Genomic DNA, 15,200 nt, shown 5'->3' with positions numbered 1-15,200 from the left:
ATAATACTGCGCAGATTACGCAACTACTATGATAGTACTCGTTAGACTGACCAAACAAGAATCAGAACGACATGAGTAACATCAGGGCATAAAATGTGACAGTTTGGCTATAGCAGAAAACATATGAATCACCATGTATCATGAGTAATGTGCAGGCCATGCAGGTCCTTAAATGGTACTTGTTATCCTGAATAGACAAGAATCGAAACGATATACACCATTTTAAATTTCCCTTCCTACCTGGTGCGAGGTGTGCTCCCCTTGCCCCGTTCCATCGCGGCTGCATTGCCGTTTGTGTGGAGGGCAGGGGGCCATCTTGGGTCAGTCCCAGAGCCCGGCAGGACCAGAGGTTGCAGTCTAGCTGGAGGAGGGGCTAGACTATATCTTGCACATGTTCTACCGAATGCGCAGCAGTCGCGCGCAGCGGGCGCACAGTGGGCGCGCCGCAGGCGTGCCGAAGCCGCGCCAAAGCCGCGCCAAAGGGGAGCCCGTCTGCACCCGTCCGCGCCTGGACCGCGCCAAGGGCCTTAACCCCTGGTCCGCCGAGCCCCCGAACAGGAGATAAGGTAATAACCTATACTAGTGCCCAACTCATGGATATAAGGAACACGACCAGCACCTCTCGCTGCCCTTATTTTAAAACCGATACTCTCATCAATCTAGTATCCACACAATGTCCCAGTTGCTCCTATAACATTAATCTACCTTTCCGTCAACAAAGGGAAAACTTATCTCCGGGAACAAACAATGTTAAATACATCCAATGTTCGCTTATTAACGCTCGTTCACTTGTAAAACATAAGCACGAAATCTGTGAATTGATAACCAGTCAGAACATTGATCTCCTTTTTATAACAGAAACCTGGCAGACCAAGCATCTGGCCCAGATTTCTGCATTGCCACCCCGAAGGCTACCAGGTAGTCAGACAGGACCAACCCTCAGATAAAAAAGGAGGGGGCATAGCAATTATATACAGGAAAAACTTTGTAACTAAGATAGAATCCAGCGATTTCCCCTTGGCAGAAGCATTAACTTTCTCAATCATGCTTTCCCATTCCCAATCCTTTAAAGGTACCCTTCTCTATCGTCCACCCAATCCTCGGACTGAATTCCTTGCAGCTCTTAACAACTTATTAGAACCCATTGCCGCTACACCAGATTATACTATTTTAGGAGATTTTAACTTCCACTTAGAATCCACCACTGACATAGACTCCTTAGCGTTAACCTCGGACCTTCCATCAGCAGGTCTTTGACAGTTAATCACAGTACCCACTCATCAGGCGGGACACACCCTTGATGGCGTATTTACCAATAACTCTCATATTGCTTGTTCAACAGTCTTACCACTAACCTGGACTGATCACTCAGCAGTCATGTTCACCATCATGACATCCAATCACAAAAATTCACATGTCATGTCTCGCTCTTCTGTCCAATTTCGAGACTGGAAGAACATCGATGTCTCGATTCTACAGACAACTCTTTCATCCACTCAGCCGGAGGACACAACAGACCCACATATAGCTTCTAACAATTATTGTCGCTGGCTTCAAAACGCATTTACTGTTTTAACTCCTTCTAAGAACATGTTGCCTAACAGGACGTCACCATCTGCCCCCTGGTTCTCAGAAACCCTTAGACTGGAAAGACAATGTTGTAGAAACTTAGAAAGGCGATGGCGCAATCACTATGATAACAACGATAGAACTGTGTATAAAAAAGCACTTGCCACATATAGAAAGCTCCTAATCACAGAAAAAAGCAATTTCTATCTAATACAAATAGAATCAGCTCAAAACTCTGCAAAACAACTTTATCAAGTAGTAACGAAACTATCCATTCCACTGGCAAGTGCAATCACAAAACCTTCCCAAAATCTCTGTAACTCTCTGGCCGACTTTTTCAAGGAAAAGGTCAATGACATCTATTCTAATTTCACATCCAAGACTGCCACTGATCACCCTAGTCATAACTCAAGGGCCAACTCCTCCCCAGTCTCTTTACGAGAATTTAGTCAAATCTCCTCCACACAGATAGCAGAAGTAATAGCAACCATTAAATCGGGATCTCCTCTCGATCCCTGTCCACCGTCTATCCTTAAGCCTGTTTCTAATCTCATAGGACCCGCTCTTACCAAAATATGCAACGCCATGTTCCTCTCAGGTTCTTATCCATCGATTTGGAAAAAGGCTATTATTAAGCCCTTATTAAAAAAAAAACAATCTCGATCCTACAGAACCAAAAAGTTACAGACCAATTGCCTCTCTTCTCTTCCCATCCAAATTATTTGAAAAAATCATGAATAACCAGCTGTCCCATTACATCGACCAGAACAATCTGCTGGATGACACCCAGTTTGGATTCAGGAAGGGACATGGGACTGAGACAGCACTAATAAAGGCATCAGACGAAATCAGAACGATCATTGATCAAGGCGGCGCGGCAGTCCTGATACTATTGGACTTGTCCACAGCCTTTGACACGGTCGATCACACCACCTTGATCGACCGTGTATCCTCCATTGGCATGCATCACAAGGCAAAATCGCTTCTGACTTCCTTTCTGTCTGAACGTAAACAGTCAGTTAAACTCGGTGGCTACTATTCCCCTGTTTTTTCCCTCCCTTGTGGAGTTCCCCAAGGATCCTCGCTAAGTCCGACATTATTCAACATCTATGTGTCAGACTTGGCGAGGGTCATTAAATCATATGGAATAAAGCTAACATCATACGCCGATGATACCCAGTTGGTTTTGTCTATACATAATGATGGAGGAGCAGTTGCAGCCAATTTTCAAGAAGGTATGATGGCTATTAGTTCTTGGATGGACTGTAATTGCTTAAAACTTAATTCCGACAAAACGGAGGTCGTGATTTTTGGCAGACTCACCCCTTCTTGGTCCCCAGCGTGGTGGCCTACTGAGCTGGGCCCCCCTCCATTACCTGTTACTAAGGTTAGGAACCTAGGGGTAATATTTGATAACAAGTTTTCTTTTGTTAGCCATGCAAATGCGGTTGTCTCCTCTTCGTTTTTTACCCTCAGAATGGTTAGAAAACTTTTACCTTTTCTTCCTCCTAGTGCAGGCAAGACCCTCATGTGTACCTTGGTACTATCCAAGGTTGACCACGGCAATGGACTTCTACTAAATGCACAAGAGAATGTCCTTAATAAAATGCAGTTAATACAGAATGCGGCTGCAAGAATTTTGACCCGCACCCCAAAGTTTTCTTTGATATCCCCTATTATCCGTCAACTCCACTGGCTCCCAGTCAAAAGCCGCACTAAATTTAAAGCCTTGTGCATCGCGTATAAAGCCATGAATAACATTGGGCCGGAGTTTAAAAAAAAAAGCTTTGTGCATATACACTCCCAAAAGATCGCTACGTTCATCCACGACCCTACTTCTCCCAGTCCCGCGTACAAAAAAAGTGACCTGGGGAGACAGACGATTAATAGTGGCCATATCTAAATTGTGGAACACCCTCCCCCTCCACATCAAAAACAGTCCATCCTTAATGGTATTCCGAAAACAAACAAAAAGATGGCTCTTTAATCAGTAATACCATCCAGCGCCTCTTTCAGCCTCGTTCAGCGCCGAGACACCCCAGGGTATTTGCGCGCTATACAAGTCGTATAAATAAATAAATAAATAAATATGCAGCATGTAATTCAACAGTTCAGGGAATAAGGCACGTGAGTCATAATACCATGAACATAGAGGCCACAGTGCCCTTGAGCTTCTTTTCGATCTGTTACGATAATTTCCCTAAATCAAAACCTCCTCCCATGGCCACTGTCGAGGTATCAGGAGACAGAACAATGCCCCACACTACTTTTTGTCCAGAAAGGGGGAAGGCACCAATGTAGATAACGGTGTTACGCCCACTTCCTTGCATACTGAAATATCAGGTGCAGCTACTGAAGACAATGGCAGCCCCCTGGGTTGGGAGGTACAGCGGGACAAAGATCCACCCAGAAAGGGAGCGCGGCACGATGGCGCTACTCCCTAGGTATGTCGCTGGTACACATAGGAGCATCGGTGCACTCTTGGTCATAAAGTCAGACGTGGGAGTGACAATGCGCTCTGATCCCGGGATTTACAGTAATAGAGTTTCCTGCCGGGGTTTGGCAATCGATCCTCTGGTGCACAAGAGTGGAGCACAACATTGTCCCCTCAAGCGATTCACCCACAGGAGGTCTCGCTCAATCCCTTGAGATGTTGAACACACCATTCCTGCTGCCTTCAAAAGCCCAGGTCAAATACACCAGTGTGCCATATCTTCATGCTGCCCGAGCGTTGCAGCATCACAAAAATTACTCCGGTCACCCCAGGGCAGGGGCAGCTGCAAGGTCTAGATGTTGCTGGCCCACCCTCAGGAGGTCAAGCACCACATTGGTCAGCCACGCATTGACTAAGGGACAGGATCTGGGAGCTTCACATGTGTGACTTGGGGGCTGGGGCACAATGATCAAACTCACAATCAGCATGAATTCAGCGCTCGGGCCTTGCCTTGCTGGGTTGCAGCAACTTAATGGCAGACATGGGGGGGACACGCCAGTAAGCCCCCTTTTTAGCACTGGGGGCACACAGGAAGCAGCAGGCAGGCAGGCCAGCATACAAGAATGCAACAGATTTAAATAGTGAAACCACAGTGCCTTGGGAGTCCAAAGTCAGGGAGCAGCTGGCAGCAGGTCAACAAGCAGAAAAGCAATCCAGAGAGTCCTTTAGGCCTTAAGGCCACCCAACCAGTAGCAGGCAGCAAGGCAGCAGCAGAGCAGTCTAGTTGTGTCCTTCGTTCAGCGCAGGCAGTCCTTCTGACCACATGGACTTAGAACTTAGGACTGAATCAACTAGGCACCGCCCCCATGCACACAGCGGGACACACTCTCGACCCTATCTTCACCACAGGAAACAGCATCTCCTACAGCCACACCACGGAAGTCCTCTGGACAGATCACCACTGCATCCACTTCTCCTTCAAAAACCCACTGTAAACAAGCACGCTCACCGCCTCCCCCGCAGAAGTTGGAACAAAGTCACTTAAGACCAGCTCATTTCCACCTTCATCAGCACCCTACCACCGACCATGTCAGAAGCAAATACTGCAGCATAAAACCTCCACCGCTGAATCACAAACTGCGCCGACACACTCGCCTCCCTCAAGAAAGCCACACGAAAACCCATCAAGAAAGTAAGCTGGTTCACCCCTGCACTTCAAGAAACCATACGATCCTGCAGACGACTCGAAAATACATAGGAACAACAAAACCCCGGAAACCCGTGCCGCCTACACAGCAAAGAAACAATAACAGGAGTAAGGACTGTTAACCCAGGTTAAACCGGGCGCAGTTTGCAACAAACAACAATGTCTCAACTGGAAAATATTTACAAACAGAACAAATGAAGGCAATGATATAAATCACAATCGGAAAGGGGAGCAAGGAATGGAAACCACAACGTGATAGCAGGGTGAAAAATCAGATTATAATTTATGTAAGTAGTTAAGGAGCACTACGGTACACATGAATATACAATGACCATGACACAAACGTGAGCACTATGCGTGCTACTGAAAGTGGGCCGCGCAGTGAGACAAGGGTGCGGAAAACAGTGTGAACGGCGATGACAGGTTAAGTGGTCAAAATTGCAAATTATATACAGTGTTTATGTACAAAATGTGGGATAAATAGATGGACCACAACAGCGCCCGAGTTCTAGTCTGGGTAGTCGACGGCGTTCCAACCTGAATTATTGCAGGTCATCATCAGGACAATGGTCATAAGTTTGAGGGTAGTGCTCATTAGGAAAAGGAGAGGGAGAGTGGATAAGCATCTGAGTAGCCCAAGGGGAAGGTGAAAAATAGACAAGGTAAGTAGAAAATACATAACAAGGAGAGTCCAAGGTAAGGATCTGAGTAAATCAACAGTGAACAAATCGATGAGGCATCAGGGATCTGTGTTGGAGCTGTATGGGGAGGTAGACATGGTAAGGGAACATCAGGATAGGCGTAAAGGAGGCAGTAGCAAAACCGCACTATCACAGTGTGTGTAAATATAGTTACCCAATAAAGGTCCTGTCATGTGGCCAGCACTGTATGAGGATCCAGCACTGTATGAGGATCCACAGCGGGCCGTGTAAGTAATTCCAGAAGCCACTGAGTAGATGGGCGTGGTGAAGCATCTGAAGGTAGGGGAGGGAGGAAGGAGTTAAGTAAGTGTAAAAAATGGGGATGGGAAAACGATCAAGTCAAGGGGTGATAACAGGGCAGTGCCAGCACTTACTTGATAATGGAGTTGGCGGTGGCACAATGGCTAGAAAATTCTTATGTTAGAATGGAGGAGTAAAGCCTCGAGGAATGCAGCCGGGTCGGGGTCGAGTAAAGCGTCTGTGATAACAGGGCAGTGCCAGCACTTACTTGATAATGGAGTTGGCGGTGGCACAATGGCTAGAAAATTCTTATGTTAGAAGGGAGGAGTAAAGCCTCGAGGAATGCAGCCAGGTCGGGGACGAGTAAAGCATCTGTGAACACCGACCGACGGAGAATGATAAACCTGGAAGGTGGATCACGTGACGCAAGTCACGAGGGACGGAGTACTAGACAGGGGAAAGGAAAAGATCGTCGTGGGCCCCCGGGGGGACCAAGGGGTGCTAATTGAAGGAAGAAGTGCACCGAGCGTGCTAGGTTCAAGGCTGCACTTGGAATATAAGATACATTTAAATATTCACGCATCATGTTATTTTAACCGTAATTACATAGTGTGACTCATAATTTTTATATTATATGAAACAAGGCGCAATAAGAATAATAGTTACACAATAACTGAGTCAATTCACCGGAAGGGAAATAATTAACTTGAATACAATTATTGGGGGGGGGGAAACAAATTCAGAATAATTATCCAGACATGAAATTGCATGTCTGGCTTAGGGAACCAAGCAAAATTGTTAATAACATCGAAATGGCATAATGCCTACGGATATGTGAATAGTTACAAGGGTTTAAACAGATATACATTTAGACATTTACACATTTATTCACATGATGATGATGTGATCATGGTGGGGGCAAAGGAAGAGGCCAAAGGACCAATCATAGTGATGGGTATAGTTGTACAGATATAATTGACAGCAGGGAACGTGAGGTCGTTTAATATTAGCTTGGGAACAACCTAAATAGATCATCATAATAGGTGTCTACCTGTAGGCTTAGTGTATTGGTGGGGCACTGGACTGTGTGAAGCCGGGCCGAGGACCAGGAGGTGGGTTCATGGGGCTGTATTAACCGTATTCCATTCATCTTCGGTATTCAAACCATTTTCAACGGAGTTGCAGCGTGCAATCCACCTGCATTCACATTTATTCAGTAACAATTGTAAGTTACCACCCCTGAGTGGTAGCGTGGGTTGGTCAATCACCAACCAGGTTAAGTCTGTTTCATAGTGGTTTATATCTCTGTAGTGGCTGACCAAAGTAGCTGTTTTGACATTGCATCTATTGCGGCTCAGGTGCTGGAGTATTCACTGTTTCACCATCTGGGTTGTTTGCCCTTTGTATAAAAGATTACACAGGCATCGTATCGCATAGATGACGTTAACCGTGCAACAGTTGGTGAAGTTTTTGAGTTTGTAAGTCTGTCCTGCGTTTATGAATTCTTTAGTGTTGTAGGTGAAGTTACATGCTGTACAGGATTGACATTTATAGTGACCAAGGGTAGGTGATAGCCCCCAAAGTGAAGTCAATGTTTGGGTTTTTCTTTCAGTTTTTTGGCCAGGTGATAGCATGGACAAGTTTATCTGATAGGTCGCTACCCCTTTTGTAGGAGAACATGGGAGGTTCTTTGAAGGGTGCATGGGTTCGCAGTATGGGCCAGTTTCTTTTTATAACCCTACTGACCAAGTTGCTTGAGGGGCTGTACGTCAAGACAAATGGGATGCGTTGATTGGTGCGTTTGTGTGAGGGAGAAAGTGGGATCTCTCTGTGGCAATACCATGCCTTTTTGGATCCAGCAAGACAATCCATTTTGGGTAGCCTCTGGTGATCAATTTTTGTGTGAGGATGGCTCTGCTTCTACAAAGCAGCCACCACCGCACTCCACCAACTTATCAAATACACAAGGAAGAATTCCCTCCAAGACAGAATCCTCAGCAGTGCACCCAACAGCAAAGAGCTCTTCTCTATCATCAAGGAATTTGCCAAACCTTGCAGCGAAGCAACAGACATCCCACTCTCCCAAGACCTCTGCAACAGACTCAGCACCTTCTTCCTTCTCAAGATTAAGATGATGTATGAAACTTTGAAAACCAAGACCACCTCAGCGCTCCAGATCCCCCTCATGTGATGTCACCCAACAGACCCTGCTCAAATGGATCCTGCTCATGACAGAAGACACCTTGAAAACCATGAAAAGCATCCACTCCAGAGCACCATCTGACCCCTGCCCACACCACATCTTATACAGAGCCACTCTGCCATCGCACCAGAACTACGTCGGATGATCAACAGCTTCTTGAGACCACCATCTTCCCCGACTACTGGAAATATGCTGAAGTCAACCCCCTCCTGAAGAGACCTTCCACTGACCCTACAGACCTCATGAACTTCACGCCCATCTCTCTGCTTCCCTTTGCAGCCAAGGTCATTGAAAGGCCGTCAACAACCATGACATCTCCCAATCTGGATTTTAAAGCAACCACAGCACCAAGACCGCCATTCTCACCACCACCGACAACATGAGCGCCCTCCTCAACAGGGGCAAAATGGCAGCCCTCATACTCCTGGACCTCCCAGGAGCATTCAACACCACCTCCCACCACACCCTAGCCACCAGACTCCACGACTCCGGCATCCACGGCAAGGCCCTTGACCGGATATGTTCCTTCCTAACCGGCCGAACTCAGTGGGTTAGACTCCCTCCCCACCTCTCATAACCGACCGAGACCAACTGCCGAGTGCCCTAGGGCTTCTCCCTCAGCCCAACCCTCTTCAACGTCTACATTGCCCTCCTTGTAACCATCGTCAGGAACCACAGGCTCAACATTGTCTCTTATGCCGTCACCCAGCTGATCATCTCCCTCACAAAGGAGCTCAACATCACCAAACACGACTTCCAAGAAGGGATGAAAGCTGTTGCCACCTGGATGAAGAACAGCTGCCTGGAACTCAACTCATTAAGGTCAGAAGTCCTCATACTTGGCTCCACCCCCTCTGCATAGAACAGCTCCTGGTGGCCCTCCACCCCCAGAAATCCCCCCACCCCGACATCCCACATTCGAAATCTCTGCATCATACTAGACATATTACAACGAACCACCAGATCAACGCTGTATCCTCGACCTGCTTCAACATCCTCCGCATGCCGAAACACTTTCAGATGGATCCCAACCGAATCCATTAAAACTGCCATGCACACACTCAACAGCTGCAGACTGGACTACGGCAACGCTCTCTATGCTGGAATCAAAAAGAAACTCCTTCGCAAACTCAAGACTGTTCAGAATGTCGCAGCCAGACTGATCCCTTACATCCCCCATAGCAGTCACATCACCCAACACCTGCGTGATCTCCACTGGCTTCCTGTCAAAAGAAGAATAATGTTCCAACAACTCACCCACACATACAAAACCTTGCACAACACCGGGCCTGCATACCTGAACGGTAAACTGTCCTTCTATGCACCCAAAAGGCACCTGCAACCAGCCCAGCTCTCTCTGACCACCGTCCCTCGTATCAACAAGACTAGAACGGGAGGAAAGTCCTTTGCCTACCTTAAAGCCTAAGCTTGGTACACCCTACCTGGCTCTTCGGATAACCTCAGTACACTATGAAGCCCCTCCACTCTTCCCCCAGTGCCTTGAGACCCTCACAAGATGAGTACCAACAAAGTAATCACACTTTACCAACTACTGATTGATTGATTGATTGATTGATTGATTGATTGATTGATTGATTGATTGAAAAGTGCTCTGCCATATGGGTTCAGAGCCCCTATACTTATACTCTGGTGCCCTGATTCTAGAAGGTAGGAGAAGTTTCTAGCAAGGCCTGTGAAGTTCCAGAAGTTTCCCTTCTCCCCTGCTCTGGCTCCAGACATCAGTAGGGGGTAAACGAGCCGTTTGTGTGAGGGCAGGACACAGCCTATACAAGTGTAAGTGCGCCGGCCTCCCTCTCACCCAGCCCAGGAAGACTATCTACTGATGCAGATGCACCCAGCCTCTCCTGTGAAATGGATGTCTGGAACATATGCACAAAGTGTAACTGCTACAACGCCCTAGGCACGGATTGGAGTCAGGCTCAAAGCACAAGAGTCATGAGCACAGAAAAATGCTCACTTTCCGAAAGTGGCATTTTTAAAATAGGAATAAAAAACCCACCTACACCAGTAACCCTGATTTTTCACTACCATTCTAAACATACCAAACATGGCAACGCTACTCCTTTCATATCACAAATTACTACTTAAAAACATATAAGGGGATTCCAAATGCTAACTTATGATACAAACAGACCTCACAGTGGTGGAGAAACCAAATAGGCTGATTGTCACAGCCAAAACATGCCACACAATAAAGGGACATGTCATATTCTTTACCTACACAGCACCCTGCCCATAGGCCTACCTAGAGCCTACCTTAGGGATGACCTCTATGTAGTAAAAAGGGAGTTTAAGGCTTGGCAAGTAGTATTAAATGCCAAGTCAAGGTGGCACACAGGCACTGTAGTGGCAGACCTGAGATAGGTTTGAAAGTCTACTTCTGTGGGTGATGCAGTCAGCGCTGCAGGCCCACTAGTAGCATTTAATTTATAGGCCCTGGGTATAGGGGATACCACTTTATAAGGGAATTACATGTAAATTAAGTATGCCAAACATGTGTAAATCAATCATTTAATGTTTTAAAGGTCAGAGCACATGCACTTTAGCACTGATTAGCAGTTGTTAAGTGCCAAGAGTCCTAAGGCCAACAGAAATATGGTCAGAAAAATAGGAGAAAGAAAGCAAAAACGTTTTAGGATAACCCTGCAAAAAGGGCCAGGTTCCAAACTTCCTTTCAATACATATAAGACACTCATTGGCTCGGTCCTGCACACCCAAAAGGGCAGGGTGCAATGTATTAAAAAAGTGGGATATATACTTTTAAGTTTTATATGTTCGGGTAGTGAAAAACTCATAAATTCATTTTTACTACTGCAAGGCCTACCTCTCCCATAGATAACATTAGAAATACCTTATTACATTTTAGAAGTATAATTTCCAAATGGGAATCTGTATTAACTTCATGTTTGATATCTCTGGAATCACAATTTAAAATCCTAACTGTTGAAGTTGGATTTTAAATTGCATTTCTGAAAATGCAACTTTTAGAAAGTAAAAATGTTTTAGGGCGTGGCTAGCGGCCAACGAAGGCGGCAGCATAAAGGAATAGCTCCGTGGTTGAGGCGGCCTCTCCAAAGATCCGATCCACCATCCGCTACAACTTTTTGCCCCTGAAGGAGGGAACCTGAGCCCAGGATCGAGCGGTGCTGGAGGGTGCAGGCGGCGAGACTGTCCGACGTATGAGAGCCGACTTCTGCGCAAGTGACGGAGCGGCTTCCACGACGCGACAACGCCGGGGACTGCATTCGTACTCCAGTCCGACAGGAAGCGCGGCTGCCCCGGGGAGACCCGCACCGGAAGTTCCCGCGGACCATCCGTTCGGCTGGTGAGCGCCGGAAATCAGGGTGAGTGCTGGCAGAACCGGACTCGGCCCACGAGCGATAATACTGGGGTAGAGCCAGGCGGGCGCTTCCTCGCTCCGCTGCGTCCAGAGACTGCCCGGCGGACCGCCGATACGGCTGAGGACTCGGCGGTGTGCCGCCATTTTGTAGGGAGCGCAGGCCAGCGCTACCGGGGGCCCGGCCGGACTCCAGACTTCGAACGCCGCATCACAATTCACATTTCAAACTCGGCTTCACCGACGGAGTGCAAATTGAGGGAAAGCAGTATACGCCTGCCATACTCGCCGGGGGCTTGGTCCAGCGGATTGATGCAATCACCCATACAACGTTGTGGCCCCCACATGAGGCACTGACTGCACGAGCACGCGACACCCAGGACTACAGGGTCCCATTTACTGGAATGTCTGGGGGCAGGACAACCCCATGACACAGCGGGCGGCTGCACATACAGCGTCCAGGGTCACAGAGGCAAGGGGCCCCACACAATAAGGACACATCCGTATCGTGGGCCCAGTCAGTCGTCTCCGGAACACCCACTGAGCGAAGCCAATGGTAGGGGGAGCTTAATACCCTTCCAAGGAGCTGGGTCATGAACACTCTGTCCGTGGGTTGGTAACGGATTGGCGGCAACTAACATAGGCACGAGGTTCGGGACACGTCCGACGTCCTTCTTTCCACAGTCCCGGCTAGGCGTCGTGGGGCAGCGACACGATCTTCCCACCACAGGTGCCCCGGGACGACGACTGTACCCCCGGTCAGCCACGGACGCAGGCTGCAACGTCGGCACACAAAATACGCCGTAGAAGGGGCAGACGCGGTCCTCCGTCGCTGGACTGCCCGGAGACCGCGGGTAACAACGACATGGCGGGAAAAGGCTTGAAGAGTGGTACTACACAGACTCGAATAGACCGATATGCCTGTGACAAGCCTGCTGTGTCCCCGACTGCCAGGAAGGAGACAGCTGGTAAATCCGTGGATATACCGGGGAATAAAAAGGCGACTCTGGATGATGTGATGCAGGCCCTGGCACATCTACAAACGACAGTGGGCACGATTTCGACCGACATTACACTGATCAGAGCTGACCACAAAATGACAGAAAAGGTCAACGCCATGGAAGTGGTAACGAAATCACTAGTGGAGGACGTATCTGAACTTCAACTGGCAGTGGAGAAGCTGGCAACGGACAATAAGGTACTACGTGAGAAGCTCGACGTTCAGGAAGGGCGCTCCAGGCGGAATAACATACGCATAATTGGCGTACCGGAATCGGAAGGAGTGAGAGCCATGGACTTGTACGTGGAGAACCTAATCACAAATAAACTGCGGCCAAAGGGACTGTCCACCTTCTTTTCGGTAGAGAGGGCACACCGCGTGCCGGGAGGCCAGCCGAAACCTGGTGCGGCCCCACGGCCCATTATAGCCCGATTGTTCAACTTCAGGGACAGAGATGTCACTCTGCAAGCAGCCCGGGCATCCCCTCCGGTTAAAATCCAAAACTCCACGGTGGCATTCTTCCCTGATTACACGGCGGAGGTGGCACGCAGGCGATGGACGTTTTTCGAGGTGAAGAAAGAACTCAGAGCGAGAGAGATCCCGTATTCCATGCTCTTCCCTGCAAGGTTGCGAGTAGTTGCCGAAAATAAAACCTGGTTCTTCGACAACCCAGAATCTGCAAGGGACTAGCTGGACGGTTGGAGAGCGAACGCCCACCCTCGGCGGACCCATCGGCAGCAGAAAGAACGTACAACCGGACGTCATCCGGACTCCCAAGCATCGGGAGGAGGTGGTGTGAACGAGGGATCTCCCCACAGAGAGGATGCGGTTGAAGAAGACAACGAAGAACAATGACTTCCAGGTTCGCATACTGTTGGACTTGCTGAGCTGCGCACCTGAGGCTCGCTATTGGACACTGGGCGAGGGGCCTCCGGGGAGAAGATTGAGGGGCTGCTGACCTCGGAGACTCCTTCACCCCGGCGCGCAAGTACACTGGTTGGGGTTGGGGTAATGCACTCTGCTAAGTTGGGGAGGCGGGCAGGTTCAAGTCCGAACAGCAGGGGAGCAGGGTGGGGGATGATTGGGGACGGGGGGATGTTTCTTTATGAGGACTATTTGGTTCTAAAAGTTAATGGTTTGACTCAACACTACACATCGCAACACGACACGAGCACTGCACGGCAAGACAAAACACTATGTGGTACACATGCTGGTGCCTTTGTCGTCACCCAGGGTGTCCCTCCTCTGGCAGGGCACAATGGCACATCTTCGGGACGGTGGGCACATCCCCGAGAGAGTATCCCACGTAGGGACCGGCGTGGCACAAATCCGAAGATCTTGAGTAGGCCCAATCACATGCCACTGCCATGGCCGGACTAGAGGACTTCGTCCCGATGGCCCCGCTGCACATAATGTCATGGAACGTCAGAGGACTAGGCGACAAGATTAAACGAGGCCTGGTTCTTCAGGGAATTAAGAGGGTGGGTCCCGCACTGGTCCTTCTACAGGAAACGCACATGGTGGGCACTACTACACGGGCTCTGGATAGGCGAGGCTACCACATGGTTGCGCATGCGGAATTCACCCCGGGGTCGCGTGGCACAGGCATACTAATGCAAAAATCTTCACGCTACATCGTCACATCCACCAAAATAGATGATCAGGGCCGCTTCGCAGCGGTCTCTGGCCAATGGGAAGGTAGGTCATTATCCGTGGTCTCGGTATACATCCCACCAGCACTACACGCTGTGGCACTGCCAGACCTCGGCAAGTTCCTCTTAGAACTCCCAGAAGGGGATTTGATCATAGGGGGGGATTTTAATGCAGTACTACACGACACACGTGACAGATTCCCCGGGCACCCACACACGGTTGGACCCAACAAACTCAGCGGGTTTCTGGAAGCACAGGGCCTGGTGGATGTCTGGCACACACTGCACCCGGAGCAACTACAATACACCTACTACTCTGCAACACACAATAGTCTGTCCAGAATCGATCACTTCCTCACATTAGGGAACGGTCGCCTCACCATTGACGACACACAAATAAAGCCGCGGGGTGTTTCCAACCACTCGCCAATTACCCTAACACTGTCCAGCCGTACAATAACCCGTAGACGGCTATACCCGATCTACCCGGGTTACCTCAAAGTCCCGGCCATTCGTAAGGACCTACAGAAAACTACCCAACACTATTTCGAAGAAAATCAAACTTCGGTGAGATCGCCTTCAGTACTCTGGGAAGCGTACAAGGCTGTATTCAGGGGGCAAGCGATAGCAGCGATCATGCACTACAAGAAAATGCAGGGGGAGATAGCGTCAGAGCTAGAACTACAACTCGACAAAGCCAACACCGCCCATATGGCGGATCCCTTCTGTGCCAATCTCCACTCCCTACAGTTACGTCAACGCCTTCTTACTGATCATATGAGACGCCTGACAAAGGCAGACATTGCGGCCACCAAGCACAGGGTGTAGACATTGGG

This window comes from Lissotriton helveticus, chromosome 2_1 (assembly GCF_964261635.1).
Source record: "Lissotriton helveticus chromosome 2_1, aLisHel1.1, whole genome shotgun sequence".
NCBI classification, from domain to species: Eukaryota; Metazoa; Chordata; class Amphibia; order Caudata; family Salamandridae; genus Lissotriton; species Lissotriton helveticus.
Note: the sequence above shows the minus strand (reverse complement) of the source record.